The sequence below is a fragment of the Ascaphus truei genome, unplaced genomic scaffold (assembly GCF_040206685.1).
Source record: "Ascaphus truei isolate aAscTru1 unplaced genomic scaffold, aAscTru1.hap1 HAP1_SCAFFOLD_1939, whole genome shotgun sequence".
Lineage (NCBI taxonomy): Eukaryota > Metazoa > Chordata > Amphibia > Anura > Ascaphidae > Ascaphus > Ascaphus truei.
The window spans coordinates 12,972-27,899 of NW_027454844.1; positions in this window are offsets into that span (position 1 = coordinate 12,972).

Consider the following 14,928-nt stretch of genomic DNA (forward strand, 5'->3'; position numbering starts at 1 on the left):
GCAGCGTGCGTTGGGTTAGGCGGCAGCGTGCGTTGGGTTAGGCGGCAGCGTGTGTTGGGTTAGGCGGCAGCGTGTGTGTTGGGTTAGGAGGCAGCGTGTGTTGGGTTAGGAGGCAGCGTGTGTGGGGTTAGGCGGCAGCGTGCGTTGGGTTAGGCGGCAGCGTGTGTTGGGTTAGGCGGCAGCGTGTGTGGGGTTAGGAGGCAGCGTGTGTTGGGTTAGGCGGCAGCGTGTGTGTTGGGTTAGGAGGCAGCGTGCGTTGGGTTAGGCGGCAGCGTGCGTGGGGTTAGGCGGCAGCGTGCGTTGGGTTAGGCGGCAGCGTGTGTGTTGGGTTAGGCGGCAGCGTGTGTGGGGTTAGGCGGCAGCGTGTGTTGGGTTAGGCGGCAGCGTGTGTTGGGTTAGGCGGCAGGGTGCGTTGGGTTAGGAGGCAGCGTGTGTTGGGTTAGGAGGCAGCGTGTGTTGGGTTAGGCGGCAGGGTGCGTTGGGTTAGGAGGCAGCGTGTGTTGGGTTAGGAGGCAGCGTGTGTTGGGTTAGGCGGCAGCGTGTGCATTGGGTTAGGAGGCAGCGTGTGTTGGGTTAGGAGGCAGCGTGTGTGGGGTTAGGCGGCAGCGTGTGTTGGGTTAGGCGGCAGCGTGTGTGTGGGGTTAGGAGGCAGCGTGCGTTGGGTTAGGAGGCAGCGTGCGTTGGGTTAGGCGGCAGCGTGTGTGTGGGGTTAGGAGGCAGCGTGCGTTGGGTTAGGAGGCAGCGTGCGTTGGGTTAGGAGGCAGCGTGCGTTGGGTTAGGCGGCAGCGTGTGTGGGGTTAGGCGGCAGCGTGTGTTGGGTTAGGTGGCAGGGTGCGTTGGGTTAGGCGGCAGCGTGTGTTGGGTTAGACGGCAGCGTGTGTTGGGTTAGGTGGCAGGGTGCGTTGGGTTAGGCGGCAGCGTGTGTGGGGTTAGGCGGCAGCGTGTGTTGGGTTAGGTGGCAGGGTGCGTTGGGTTAGGCGGCAGCGTGTGTGGGGTTAGGCGGCAGCGTGTGTGGGGTTAGGAGGCAGCGTGTGTGTTGGGTTAGGCGGCAGCGTGTGTTGGGTTAGGCGGCAGCGTGTGTTGGGTTAGGCGGCAGCGTGTGTTGGGTTAGGCGGCAGCGTGTGTTGGGTTAGGCGGCAGGGTGTGTTGGGTTAGGCGGCAGCGTGTGTTGGGTTAGGCGGCAGCGTGTGTTGGGTTAGGCGGCAGCGTGTGTGTTGGGTTAGGGGGCAGCGTGTGTGTTGGGTTAGGCGGCAGCGTGTGTGTTGGGTTAGGCGGCAGCGTGTGTTGGGTTAGGTGGCAGCGTGTGTTGGGTTAGGAGGCAGCGTGTGTTGGGTTAGGGGGCAGTGTGTGTGGGGTTAGGGGGCAGCGTGTGTATTGGGGTTAGGAGGCAGCGTGTGTTGGGTTAGGAGGCAGCGTGTGTGGGGTTAGGCGGCAGCGTGTGTGTTGGGTTAGGAGGCAGCGTGCGTTGGGTTAGGTGGCAGCGTGTGTGGGGTTAGGCGGCAGCGTGCGTTGGGTTAGGTGGCAGCGTGTGTTGGGTTAGGAGGCAGCGTGTGTTGGGTTAGGGGGCAGCGTGTGTTGGGTTAGGCGGCAGCGTGTGTGGGGTTAGGGGGCAGCGTGTGTGTTGGGTTAGGAGGCAGCGTGTGTTGGGTTAGGCGGCAGCGTGTGTTGGGTTAGGCGGCAGCGTGTGTTGGGTTAGGCGGCAGCGTGTGTTGGGTTAGGCGGCAGCGTGTGTTGGGTTAGGAGGCAGCGTGTGTGGGGTTAGGCGGCAGCGTGTGTTGGGTTAGGTGGCAGGGTGCGTTGGGTTAGGCGGCAGCGTGTGTGGGGTTAGGCGGCAGCGTGTGTGGGGTTAGGCGGCAGCGTGCGTTGGGTTAGGTGGCAGGGTGCGTTGGGTTAGGTGGCAGCGTGTGTTGGGTTAGGCGGCAGCGTGTGTTGGGTTAGGTGGCAGCGTGTGTTGGGTTAGGTGGCAGGGTGCGTTGGGTTAGGCGGCAGCGTGTGTGGGGTTAGGCGGCAGCGTGTGTGGGGTTAGGAGGCAGCGTGTGTGTTGGGTTAGGCGGCAGCGTGTGTTGGGTTAGGCGGCAGTGTGTGTTGGGTTAGGCGGCAGCGTGTGTGTTGGGTTAGGGGGCAGCGTGTGTGTTGGGTTAGGCGGCAGCGTGTGTGTTGGGTTAGGCGGCAGCGTGTGTTGGGTTAGGTGGCAGCGTGTGTTGGGTTAGGAGGCAGCGTGTGTTGGGTTAGGCGGCAGCGTGTGTTGGGTTAGGCGGCAGCGTGTGTTGGGTTAGGCGGCAGCATGTGTGGGGTTAGGCGGCAGCGTGTGTTGGGTTAGGCGGCAGCGTGTGTTGGGTTAGGAGGCAGCGTGTGTGTGGGGTTAGGCGGCAGCGTGTGTTGGGTTAGGCGGCAGCGTGTGTGGGGTTAGGCGGCAGCGTGTGTTGGGTTAGGCGGCAGCGTGTGTTGGGTTAGGAGGCAGCGTGTGTTGGGTTAGGAGGCAGCGTGTGTGGGGTTAGGCGGCAGCGTGCGTTGGGTTAGGCGGCAGCGTGCGTTGGGTTAGGCGGCAGCGTGTGTTGGGTTAGGCGGCAGCGTGTGTGTTGGGTTAGGAGGCAGCGTGTGTTGGGTTAGGAGGCAGCGTGTGTGGGGTTAGGCGGCAGCGTGCGTTGGGTTAGGCGGCAGCGTGTGTTGGGTTAGGCGGCAGCGTGTGTGGGGTTAGGAGGCAGCGTGTGTTGGGTTAGGCGGCAGCGTGTGTGTTGGGTTAGGAGGCAGCGTGCGTTGGGTTAGGCGGCAGCGTGCGTGGGGTTAGGCGGCAGCGTGCGTTGGGTTAGGCGGCAGCGTGTGTGTTGGGTTAGGCGGCAGCGTGTGTGGGGTTAGGCGGCAGCGTGTGTTGGGTTAGGCGGCAGCGTGTGTTGGGTTAGGCGGCAGGGTGCGTTGGGTTAGGAGGCAGCGTGTGTTGGGTTAGGAGGCAGCGTGTGTTGGGTTAGGCGGCAGGGTGCGTTGGGTTAGGAGGCAGCGTGTGTTGGGTTAGGAGGCAGCGTGTGTTGGGTTAGGCGGCAGCGTGTGCATTGGGTTAGGAGGCAGCGTGTGTTGGGTTAGGAGGCAGCGTGTGTGGGGTTAGGCGGCAGCGTGTGTTGGGTTAGGCGGCAGCGTGTGTGTGGGGTTAGGAGGCAGCGTGCGTTGGGTTAGGAGGCAGCGTGCGTTGGGTTAGGCGGCAGCGTGTGTGTGGGGTTAGGAGGCAGCGTGCGTTGGGTTAGGAGGCAGCGTGCGTTGGGTTAGGAGGCAGCGTGCGTTGGGTTAGGCGGCAGCGTGTGTGGGGTTAGGCGGCAGCGTGTGTTGGGTTAGGTGGCAGGGTGCGTTGGGTTAGGAGGCAGCGTGTGTGGGGTTAGGCGGCAGCGTGTGTGGGGTTAGGCGGCAGCGTGTGTGGGGTTAGACGGCAGCGTGTGTTGGGTTAGGTGGCAGGGTGCGTTGGGTTAGGCGGCAGCGTGTGTGGGGTTAGGCGGCAGCGTGTGTTGGGTTAGGTGGCAGGGTGCGTTGGGTTAGGCGGCAGCGTGTGTGGGGTTAGGCGGCAGCGTGTGTGGGGTTAGGAGGCAGCGTGTGTGTTGGGTTAGGCGGCAGCGTGTGTTGGGTTAGGCGGCAGCGTGTGTTGGGTTAGGCGGCAGCGTGTGTTGGGTTAGGCGGCAGCGTGTGTTGGGTTAGGCGGCAGGGTGTGTTGGGTTAGGCGGCAGCGTGTGTTGGGTTAGGCGGCAGCGTGTGTTGGGTTAGGCGGCAGCGTGTGTGTTGGGTTAGGGGGCAGCGTGTGTGTTGGGTTAGGCGGCAGCGTGTGTGTTGGGTTAGGCGGCAGCGTGTGTTGGGTTAGGTGGCAGCGTGTGTTGGGTTAGGAGGCAGCGTGTGTTGGGTTAGGGGGCAGTGTGTGTGGGGTTAGGGGGCAGCGTGTGTATTGGGGTTAGGAGGCAGCGTGTGTTGGGTTAGGAGGCAGCGTGTGTGGGGTTAGGCGGCAGCGTGTGTGTTGGGTTAGGAGGCAGCGTGCGTTGGGTTAGGTGGCAGCGTGTGTGGGGTTAGGCGGCAGCGTGCGTTGGGTTAGGTGGCAGCGTGTGTTGGGTTAGGAGGCAGCGTGTGTTGGGTTAGGGGGCAGCGTGTGTTGGGTTAGGCGGCAGCGTGTGTGGGGTTAGGGGGCAGCGTGTGTGTTGGGTTAGGAGGCAGCGTGTGTTGGGTTAGGCGGCAGCGTGTGTTGGGTTAGGCGGCAGCGTGTGTTGGGTTAGGCGGCAGCGTGTGTTGGGTTAGGAGGCAGCGTGTGTGGGGTTAGGCGGCAGCGTGTGTTGGGTTAGGTGGCAGGGTGCGTTGGGTTAGGCGGCAGCGTGTGTGGGGTTAGGCGGCACCGTGTGTGGGGTTAGGCGGCAGCGTGTGTTGGGTTAGGTGGCAGGGTGCGTTGGGTTAGGTGGCAGCGTGTGTTGGGTTAGGCGGCAGCGTGTGTTGGGTTAGGTGGCAGCGTGTGTTGGGTTAGGTGGCAGGGTGCGTTGGGTTAGGCGGCAGCGTGTGTGGGGTTAGGCGGCAGCGTGTGTGGGGTTAGGAGGCAGCGTGTGTGTTGGGTTAGGCGGCAGCGTGTGTTGGGTTAGGCGGCAGTGTGTGTTGGGTTAGGCGGCAGCGTGTGTGTTGGGTTAGGGGGCAGCGTGTGTGTTGGGTTAGGCGGCAGCGTGTGTGTTGGGTTAGGCGGCAGCGTGTGTTGGGTTAGGTGGCAGCGTGTGTTGGGTTAGGTGGCAGCGTGTGTTGGGTTAGGAGGCAGCGTGTGTTGGGTTAGGCGGCAGCGTGTGTTGGGTTAGGCGGCAGCGTGTGTTGGGTTAGGCGGCAGCGTGTGTGGGGTTAGGCGGCAGCGTGTGTTGGGTTAGGCGGCAGCGTGTGTGGGGTTAGGCGGCAGCGTGTGTTGGGTTAGGCGGCAGCGTGTGTTGGGTTAGGCGGCAGCGTGTGTGGGGTTAGGCGGCAGCGTGTGTTGGGTTAGGCGGCAGCGTGTGTTGGGTTAGGAGGCAGCGTGTGTGTGGGGTTAGGCGGCAGCGTGTGTTGGGTTAGGCGGCAGCGTGTGTGGGGTTAGGCGGCAGCGTGTGTTGGGTTAGGCGGCAGCGTGTGTTGGGTTAGGCGGCAGCGTGTGTTGGGTTAGGAGGCAGCGTGTGTTGGGTTAGGCGGCAGCGTGTGTTGGGTTAGGAGGCAGCGTGTGTTGGGTTAGGGGGCAGCGTGTGTTGGGTTAGGAGGCAGCGTGTGTGTTGGGTTAGGCGGCAGCGTGTGTTGGGTTAGGAGGCAGCGTGTGTTGGGTTAGGAGGCAGCGTGTGTTGGGTTAGGCGGCAGCGTGCGTTGGGTTAGGCGGCAGCGTGTGTTGGGTTAGGAGGCAGCGTGTGTTGGGTTAGGGGGCAGCGTGTGTGTTGGGTTAGGAGGCAGCGTGTGTGTTGGGTTAGGAGGCAGCGTGTGTGGGGTTAGGGGGCAGCGTGTGTTGGGTTAGGCGGCAGCGTGTGTGTTGGGTTAGGCGGCAGTGTGTGTTGGGTTAGGGGGCAGCGTGTGTTGGGTTAGGAGGCAGCGTGTGTTGGGTTAGGCGGCAGCGTGTGTTGGGTTAGGAGGCAGCGTGTGTTGGGTTAGGAGGCAGCGTGTGTTGGGTTAGGCGGCAGCGTGTGTGTTGGGTTAGGCGGCAGTGTGTGTTGGGTTAGGGGGCAGCGTGTGTGGGGTTAGGAGGCAGCGTGTGTGGGGTTAGGAGGCAGCGTGTGTTGGGTTAGGAGGCAGCGTGTGTGGGGTTAGGAGGCAGCGTGTGTTGGGTTAGGAGGCAGCGTGTGTGGGGTTAGGAGGCAGCGTGTGTTGGGTTAGGAGGCAGCGTGTGTTGGGTTAGGCGGCAGCGTGTGTGGGGTTAGGAGGCAGCGTGTGTTGGGTTAGGCGGCAGCGTGCGTTGGGTTAGGGGGCAGCGTGTGTGGGGTTAGGAGGCAGCGTGTGTTGGGTTAGGCGGCAGCGTGTGTTGGGTCAGGCGGCAGCGTGTGTTGGGTTAGGCGGCAGCGTGTGTTGGGTTAGGGGGCAGCGTGTGTGGGGTTAGGAGGCAGCGTGTGTTGGGTTAGGCGGCAGCGTGTGTTGGGTCAGGCGGCAGCGTGTGTTGGGTTAGGCGGCAGCGTGTGTGGGGTTAGGCGGCAGCGTGTGTGTTGGGTTAGGAGGCAGCGTGTGTGGGGTTAGGCGGCAGTGTGTGTGGGGTTAGGTGGCAGTGTGTGTTGGGTTAGGAGGCAGCGTGCGTTGGGTTAGGCGGCAGTGTGTGTGGGGTTAGGTGGCAGTGTGTGTTGGGTTAGGGGGCAGCGTGTGTTGGGTTAGGTGGCAGCGTGTGTTGGGTTAGGGGGCAGCGTGTGTTGGGTTAGGAGGCAGCGTGTGTTGGGTTAGGAGGCAGCGTGTGTTGGGTTAGGAGGCAGCGTGTGTGGGGTTAGGCGGCAGCGTGTGTGGGGTTAGGAGGCAGCGTGTGTGGGGTTAGGCGGCAGCGTGCGTTGGGTTAGGAGGCAGCGTGCGTTGGGTTAGGTGGCAGCGTGTGTGTGGGGTTAGGAGGCAGTGTGTGTTGGGTTAGGGGGCAGCGTGTGTTGGGTTAGGGGGCAGCGTGTGTTGGGTTAGGGGGCAGCGTGTGTGGGGTTAGGAGGCAGCGTGTGTGGGGTTAGGAGGCAGCGTGCGTTGGGTTAGGCGGCAGCGTGTGTTGGGTTAGGCGGCAGCGTGTGTGGGGTTAGGCGGCAGCGTGTGTGGGGTTAGGCGGCAGCGTGTGTTGGGTTAGGAGGCAGCGTGCGTTGGGTTAGGTGGCAGCGTGTGTGTTGGGTTAGGGGGCAGCGTGCGTTGTGGGTTAGGCGGCAGCGTGCGTTGGGTTAGGAGGCAGCGTGTGTGGGGTTAGGAGGCAGCGTGTGTGGGGTTAGGAGGCAGCGTGTGTTGGGTTAGGCGGCAGCGTGCGTTGGGTTAGGAGGCAGCGTGTGTGGGGTTAGGAGGCAGCGTGTGTTGCGTTAGGGGGCAGCGTGCGTTGGGTTAGGCGGCAGCGTGTGTTGGGTTAGGCGGCAGCGTGTGTGGGGTTAGGCGGCAGCGTGTGTGGGGTTAGGCGGCAGCGTGTGTTGGGTTAGGAGGCAGCGTGTGTGGGGTTAGGCGGCAGTGTGTGTTGGGTTAGGCGGCAGCGTGTGTTGGGTTAGGTGGCAGCGTGTGTGGGGTTAGGCGGCAGCGTGTGTGGGGTTAGGCGGCAGCGTGTGTGGGGTTAGGCGGCAGTGTGTGTTGGGTTAGGCGGCAGCGTGTGTTGGGTTAGGTGGCAGCGTGTGTGGGGTTAGGCGGCAGCGTGTGTGGGGTTAGGCGGCAGCGTGTGTGGGGTTAGGCGGCAGCGTGTGTTGGGTTAGGAGGCAGCGTGCGTTGGGTTAGGCGGCAGCGTGTGTGTTGGGTTAGGGGGCAGCGTGCGTTGGGTTAGGCGGCAGCGTGTGTGGGGTTAGGAGACAGCGTGTGTTGGGTTAGGAGGCAGCGTGCGTTGGGTTAGGAGGCAGCGTGTGCGTTGGGTTAGGCGGCAGCGTGTGTTGGGTTAGGCGGCAGCGTGTGTGTTGGGTTAGGGGGCAGCGTGCGTTGGGTTAGGCGGCAGCGTGTGCGTTGGGTTAGGCGGCAGCGTGTGTTGGGTTAGGCGGCAGCGTGTGTTGGGTTAGGCGGCAGCGTGTGTTGGGTTAGGCGGCAGCGTGTGTTGGGTTAGGCGGCAGCGTGTGTTGGGTTAGGCGGCAGCGTGTGTTGGGTTAGGCGGCAGCGTGTGTTGGGTTAGGCGGCAGCGTGTGTTGGGTTAGGCGGCAGCGTGTGTTGGGTTAGGCGGCAGCGTGTGTTGGGTTAGGCGGCAGCGTGTGTTGGGTTAGGAGGCAGCGTGTGTTGGGTTAGGCGGCAGCGTGTGTGTTGGGTTAGGCGGCAGCGTGTGTTGGGTTAGGCGGCAGCGTGTGTGGGGTTAGGCGGCAGCGTGCGTGGGGTTAGGCGGCAGCGTGCGTTGGGTTAGGCGGCAGCGTGTGTTGGGTTAGGCGGCAGCGTGTGTGTGGGGTTAGGCGGCAGCGTGTGTTGGGTTAGGCGGCAGCGTGTGTGTTGGGTTAGGCGGCAGCGTGTGTTGGGTTAGGCGGCAGCGTGTGTGGGGTTAGGAGGCAGCGTGCGTTGGGTTAGGCGGCAGTGTGTGTTGGGTTAGGCGGCAGCGTGCGTTGGGTTAGGCGGCAGCGTGTGTTGGGTTAGGCGGCAGCGTGTGTTGGGTTAGGCGGCAGCGTGTGTTGGGTTAGGCGGCAGTGTGTGTTGGGTTAGGCGGCAGCGTGCGTTGGGTTAGGCGGCAGCGTGTGTTGGGTTAGGCGGCAGCGTGTGTGTGGGGTTAGGCGGCAGCGTGCGTTGGGTTAGGAGGCAGCGTGTGTGGGGTTAGGCGGCAGCGTGTGTGGGGTTAGGAGGCAGCGTGTGTGGGGTTAGGCGGCAGCGTGTGTGGGGTTAGGCGGCAGCGTGTGTGTGGGGTTAGGCGGCAGTGTGTGTGGGGTTAGGAGGCAGCGTGTGTGTGGGGTTAGGCGGCAGTGTGTGTGGGGTTAGGAGGCAGCGTGTGTGTGGGGTTAGGAGGCAGCGTGTGTTGGGTTAGGAGGCAGCGTGTGTTGGGTTAGGCGGCAGCGTGCGTTGGGTTAGGCGGCAGCGTGTGTGTGGGGTTAGGAGGCAGCGTGTGTTGGGTTAGGTGGCAGTGTGCGTTGGGTTAGGCGGCAGTGTGTGTGGGGTTAGGCGGCAGCGTGTGTTGGGTTAGGAGGCAGCGTGTGTTGGGTTAGGAGGCAGCGTGTGTTGGGTTAGGCGGCAGTGTGTGTTGGGTTAGGCGGCAGCGTGTGTGTGGGGTTAGGCGGCAGCGTGTGTTGGGTTAGGCGGCAGCGTGTGTTGGGTTAGGCGGCAGCGTGTGTTGGGTTAGGAGGCAGCGTGTGTGTTGGGTTAGGGGGCAGGGTGTGTGGGGTTAGGCGGCAGCGTGTGTGGGGTTAGGGGGCAGTGTGTGTGGGGTTAGGCGGCAGCGTGTGTGGGGTTAGGCGGCAGCGTGTGTGTGGGGTTAGGGGGCAGTGTGTGTGGGGTTAGGCGGCAGCGTGTGTGGGGTTAGGAGGCAGCGTGCGTTGGGTTAGGAGGCAGCGTGCGTTGGGTTAGGCGGCAGCGTGTGTGTGGGGTTAGGAGGCAGCGTGCGTTGGGTTAGGAGGCAGCGTGCGTTGGGTTAGGAGGCAGCGTGCGTTGGGTTAGGCGGCAGCGTGTGTGGGGTTAGGTGGCAGCGTGTGTTGGGTTAGGCGGCAGCGTGTGTTGGGTTAGGAGGCAGCGTGTGTTGGGTTAGGCGGCAGCGTGTGTGTTGGGTTAGGCGGCAGCGTGTGTTGGGTTAGGCGGCAGCGTGTGTGGGGTTAGGCGGCAGCGTGCGTTGGGTTAGGCGGCAGCGTGTGTTGGGTTAGGCGGCAGCGTGTGTGTGGGGTTAGGCGGCAGCGTGTGTTGGGTTAGGCGGCAGCGTGTGTGTTGGGTTAGGCGGCAGCGTGTGTTGGGTTAGGCGGCAGCGTGTGTGGGGTTAGGAGGCAGCGTGCGTTGGGTTAGGCGGCAGTGTGTGTTGGGTTAGGCGGCAGCGTGCGTTGGGTTAGGCGGCAGCGTGTGTTGGGTTAGGCGGCAGCGTGTGTTGGGTTAGGCGGCAGCGTGTGTTGGGTTAGGCGGCAGTGTGTGTTGGGTTAGGCGGCAGCGTGCGTTGGGTTAGGCGGCAGCGTGTGTTGGGTTAGGCGGCAGCGTGTGTGTGGGGTTAGGCGGCAGCGTGCGTTGGGTTAGGAGGCAGCGTGTGTGGGGTTAGGCGGCAGCGTGTGTGGGGTTAGGAGGCAGCGTGTGTGGGGTTAGGCGGCAGCGTGTGTGGGGTTAGGCGGCAGCGTGTGTGTGGGGTTAGGCGGCAGTGTGTGTGGGGTTAGGAGGCAGCGTGTGTGTGGGGTTAGGCGGCAGTGTGTGTGGGGTTAGGAGGCAGCGTGTGTGTGGGGTTAGGAGGCAGCGTGTGTTGGGTTAGGAGGCAGCGTGTGTTGGGTTAGGCGGCAGCGTGCGTTGGGTTAGGCGGCAGCGTGTGTGTGGGGTTAGGAGGCAGCGTGTGTTGGGTTAGGTGGCAGTGTGCGTTGGGTTAGGCGGCAGTGTGTGTGGGGTTAGGCGGCAGCGTGTGTTGGGTTAGGAGGCAGCGTGTGTTGGGTTAGGAGGCAGCGTGTGTTGGGTTAGGCGGCAGTGTGTGTTGGGTTAGGCGGCAGCGTGTGTGTGGGGTTAGGCGGCAGCGTGTGTTGGGTTAGGCGGCAGCGTGTGTTGGGTTAGGCGGCAGCGTGTGTTGGGTTAGGAGGCAGCGTGTGTGTTGGGTTAGGGGGCAGGGTGTGTGGGGTTAGGCGGCAGCGTGTGTGGGGTTAGGGGGCAGTGTGTGTGGGGTTAGGCGGCAGCGTGTGTGGGGTTAGGCGGCAGCGTGTGTGTGGGGTTAGGGGGCAGTGTGTGTGGGGTTAGGCGGCAGCGTGTGTGGGGTTAGGAGGCAGCGTGCGTTGGGTTAGGAGGCAGCGTGCGTTGGGTTAGGCGGCAGCGTGTGTGTGGGGTTAGGAGGCAGCGTGCGTTGGGTTAGGAGGCAGCGTGCGTTGGGTTAGGAGGCAGCGTGCGTTGGGTTAGGCGGCAGCGTGTGTGGGGTTAGGTGGCAGCGTGTGTTGGGTTAGGTGGCAGCGTGTGTTGGGTTAGGCGGCAGCGTGTGTGGGGTTAGGCGGCAGCGTGCGTGGGGTTATGCGGCAGCGTGTGTGGGGTTAGGCGGCAGCGTGCGTTGGGTTAGGAGGCAGCGTGTGTTGGGTTAGGCGGCAGCGTGTGTGTTGGGTTAGGCGGCAGCGTGTGTGGGGTTAGGTGGCAGCGTGTGTGTGGGGTTAGGAGGCAGTGTGTGTTGGGTTAGGTGGCAGGGTGTGTGTTGGGTTAGGCGGCAGGGTGTGTTGGGTTAGGCGGCAGTGTGTGTGGGGTTAGGCGGCAGTGTGTGTTGGGTTAGGCGGCAGCGTGTGTGGGGTTAGGCGGCAGCGTGTGTGGGGTTAGGCGGCAGCGTGTGTGTGGGGTTAGGGGGCAGCGTGTGTGGGGTTAGGCGGCAGCGTGTGTGTTGGGTTAGGCGGCAGCGTGTGTGTTGGGTTAGGCGGCAGCGTGTGTGGGGTTAGGAGGCAGCGTGTGTTGGGTTAGGCGGCAGCGTGTGTTGGGTTAGGAGGCAGCGTGTGTTGGGTTAGGTGGCAGCGTGTGTGTTGGGTTAGGAGGCAGCGTGTGCGTTGGGTTAGGCGGCAGCGTGTGTGTTGGGTTAGGCGGCAGCGTGTGTGTTGGGTTAGGAGGCAGCGTGTGTGGGGTTAGGCGGCAGCGTGTGTGGGGTTAGGCGGCAGCGTGTGTGTTGGGTTAGGAGGCAGCGTGTGTGGGGTTAGGAGGCAGCGTGTGTTGGGTTAGGAGGCAGTGTGTTGGGTTAGGAGGCAGCGTGTGTGTTGGGTTAGGAGGCAGTGTGTTGGGTTAGGAGGCAGCGTGTGTTGGGTTAGGAGGCAGCGTGTGTTGGGTTAGGAGGCAGTGTGTTGGGTTAGGAGGCAGCGTGTGTGTTGGGTTAGGCGGCAGCGTGTGTTGGGTTAGGAGGCAGTGTGTTGGGTTAGGCGGCAGCGTGCGTTGGGTTAGGCGGCAGCGTGCGTTGGGTTAGGCGGCAGTGTGTTGGGTTAGGAGGCAGTGTGTTGGGTTAGGAGGCAGTGTGTTGGGTTAGGCGGCAGCGTGCGTTGGGTTAGGCGGCAGCGTGCGTTGGGTTAGGCGGCAGCGTGCGTTGGGTTAGGCGGCAGCGTGCGTTGGGTTAGGCGGCAGCGTGTGTGTTGGGTTAGGAGGCAGCGTGTGTGGGGTTAGGAGGCAGCGTGTGTATTGGGTTAGGAGGCAGCGTGCGTGGGGTTAGGAGGCAGCATGTGTGGGGTTAGGCGGCAGCGTGTGTGGGGTTAGGAGGCAGCGTGTGTGGGGTTAGGAGGCAGCGTGTGTATTGGGTTAGGAGGCAGCGTGCGTGGGGTTAGGAGGCAGCGTGTGTGGGGTTAGGAGGCAGCGTGTGTATTGGGTTAGGAGGCAGCGTGCGTGGGGTTAGGAGGCAGCGTGTGTGGGGTTAGGAGGCAGCGTGCGTTGGGTTAGGAGGCAGCGTGTGTGGGGTTAGGAGGCAGCGTGTGTGGGGTTAGGCGGCAGCGTGTGTGTTGGGTTAGGCGGCAGCGTGTGTTGGGTTAGGCGGCAGCGTGTGTTGGGTTAGGAGGCAGCGTGTGTGGGGTTAGGCGGCAGCGTGCGTTGGGTTAGGCGGCAGCGTGTGTTGGGTTAGGAGGCAGCGTGTGTTGGGTTAGGCGGCAGCGTGTGTGGGGTTAGGCGGCAGCGTGTGTGTTGGGTTAGGAGGCAGCGTGTGTGGGGTTAGGCGGCAGCGTGTGTGTTGGGTTAGGAGGCAGCGTGTGTTGGGTTAGGAGGCAGCGTGCGTTGGGTTAGGAGGCAGCGTGTGTGGGGTTAGGCGGCAGCGTGTGTGGGGTTAGGCGGCAGCGTGTGTGTTGGGTTAGGCGGCAGCGTGTGTTGGGTTAGGAGGCAGCGTGTGTGGGGTTAGGCGGCAGTGTGTGTTGGGTTAGGGGGCAGCGTGTGTGGGGTTAGGCGGCAGCGTGTGTGGGGTTAGGAGGCAGCGTGTGTGTTGGGTTAGGAGGCAGCGTGTGTGGGGTTAGGCGGCAGCGTGTGTGTTGGGTTAGGAGGCAGCGTGTGTTGGGTTAGGAGGCAGCGTGCGTTGGGTTAGGAGGCAGCGTGTGTGGGGTTAGGCGGCAGCGTGTGTGGGGTTAGGCGGCAGCGTGTGTATTGGGTTAGGAGGCAGCGTGTGTGGGGTTAGGCGGCAGCGTGTGTGGGGTTAGGAGGCAGCGTGTGTATTGGGTTAGGAGGCAGCGTGCGTGGGGTTAGGAGGCAGCGTGTGTGGGGTTAGGAGGCAGCGTGTGTATTGGGTTAGGAGGCAGCGTGCGTGGGGTTAGGAGGCAGCGTGTGTGGGGTTAGGCGGCAGCGTGTGTGGGGTTAGGAGGCAGCGTGTGTATTGGGTTAGGAGGCAGCGTGTGTGGGGTTAGGCGGCAGCGTGTGTGGGGTTAGGAGGCAGCGTGTGTATTGGGTTAGGAGGCAGCGTGCGTGGGGTTAGGAGGCAGCGTGTGTGGGGTTAGGAGGCAGCGTGTGTATTGGGTTAGGAGGCAGCGTGCGTGGGGTTAGGAGGCAGCGTGTGTGGGGTTAGGAGGCAGCGTGCGTTGGGTTAGGAGGCAGCGTGTGTGGGGTTAGGAGGCAGCGTGTGTGGGGTTAGGCGGCAGCGTGTGTTGGGTTAGGCGGCAGCGTGTGTTGGGTTAGGAGGCAGCGTGTGTGGGGTTAGGCGGCAGCGTGTGTGGGGTTAGGCGGCAGCGTGTGTGTTGGGTTAGGCGGCAGCGTGTGTTGGGTTAGGAGGCAGCGTGTGTGGGGTTAGGCGGCAGTGTGTGTTGGGTTAGGGGGCAGCGTGTGTGTTGGGTTAGGCGGCAGCGTGTGTGTTGGGTTAGGCGGCAGCGTGTGTGTTGGGTTAGGCGGCAGCGTGTGTGGGGTTAGGCGGCAGCGTGTGTGTTGGGTTAGGCGGCAGCGTGTGTGGGGTTAGGAGGCAGCGGGCGTTGGGTTAGGGGGCAGCGTGTGTGGGGTTAGGCGGCAGCGTGTGTGTTGGGTTAGGAGGCAGCGTGTGTGGGGTTAGGAGGCAGCGGGCGTTGGGTTAGGGGGCAGCGTGTGTTGGGTTAGGAGGCAGCGTGTGTTGGGTTAGGCGGCAGCATGTGTGTTGGGTTAGGAGGCAGCGTGTGTGGGGTTAGGCGGCAGCGTGTGTGTTGGGTTAGGAGGCAGCGTGTGTGGGGTTAGGCGGCAGCGTGTGTGGGTTAGGAGGCAGCGTGTGTTGGGTTAGGCGGCAGCGTGTGTGGGGTTAGGAGGCAGCGTGTGTTGGGTTAGGAGGCAGCGTGTGTTGGGTTAGGCGGCAGCGTGCGTTGGGTTAGGAGGCAGCGTGTGTTGGGTTAGGAGGCAGCGTGTGTGTTGGGTTAGGAGGCAGCGTGTGTTGGGTTAGGTGGCAGCGTGTGTGGGGTTAGGGGGCAGCGTGTGTGTTGGGTTAGGCGGCAGCGTGTGTGGGGTTAGGCGGCAGCGTGTGTTGGGTTAGGGGGCAGCGTGTGTGGGGTTAGGCGGCAGCGTGTGTTGGGTTAGGCGGCAGCGTGTGTTGGGTTAGGAGGCAGCGTGTGTTGGGTTAGGCGGCAGCGTGTGTTGGGTTAGGCGGCAGTGTGTGTTGGGTTAGGAGGCAGTGTGTTGGGTTAGGCGGCAGCGTGCGTTGGGTTAGGCGGCAGCGTGCGTTGGGTTAGGCGGCAGCGTGCGTTGGGTTAGGCGGCAGCGTGTGTGTTGGGTTAGGAGGCAGCGTGTGTGGGGTTAGGAGGCAGCGTGCGTTGGGTTAGGCGGCAGCGTGTGTTGGGTTAGGCGGCAGCGTGCGTGGGGTTAGGCGGCAGCGTGTGTGTTGGGTTAGGCGGCAGCGTGCGTGGGGTTAGGCGGCAGCGTGCGTTGGGTTAGGCGGCAGCGTGTGTGGGGTTAGGCGGCAGTGTGTGTGGGGTTAGGCGGCAGCGTGTGTGGGGTTAGGAGGCAGCGTGTGTGTTGGGTTAGGCGGCAGCGTGTGTGGGGTTAGGAGGCAGCGTGTGTTGGGTTAGGCGGCAGCGTGCGTTGGGTTAGGCGGCAGCGTGCGTATTGGGTTAGGCGGCAGCGTGTGTTGGGTTAGGAGGCAGCGTGCGTATTGGGTTAGGCGGCAGCGTGTGTGGGGTTAGGCGGCAGCGTGCGTTGGGTTAGGCGGCAGCGTGCGTATTGGGTTAGGAGGCAGCGTGTGTGGGGTTAGGCGGCAGCGTGCGTTGGGTTAGGCGGCAGCGTGCGTATTGGGTTAGGCGGCAGCGTGTGTATTGGGTTAGGCGGCAGCGT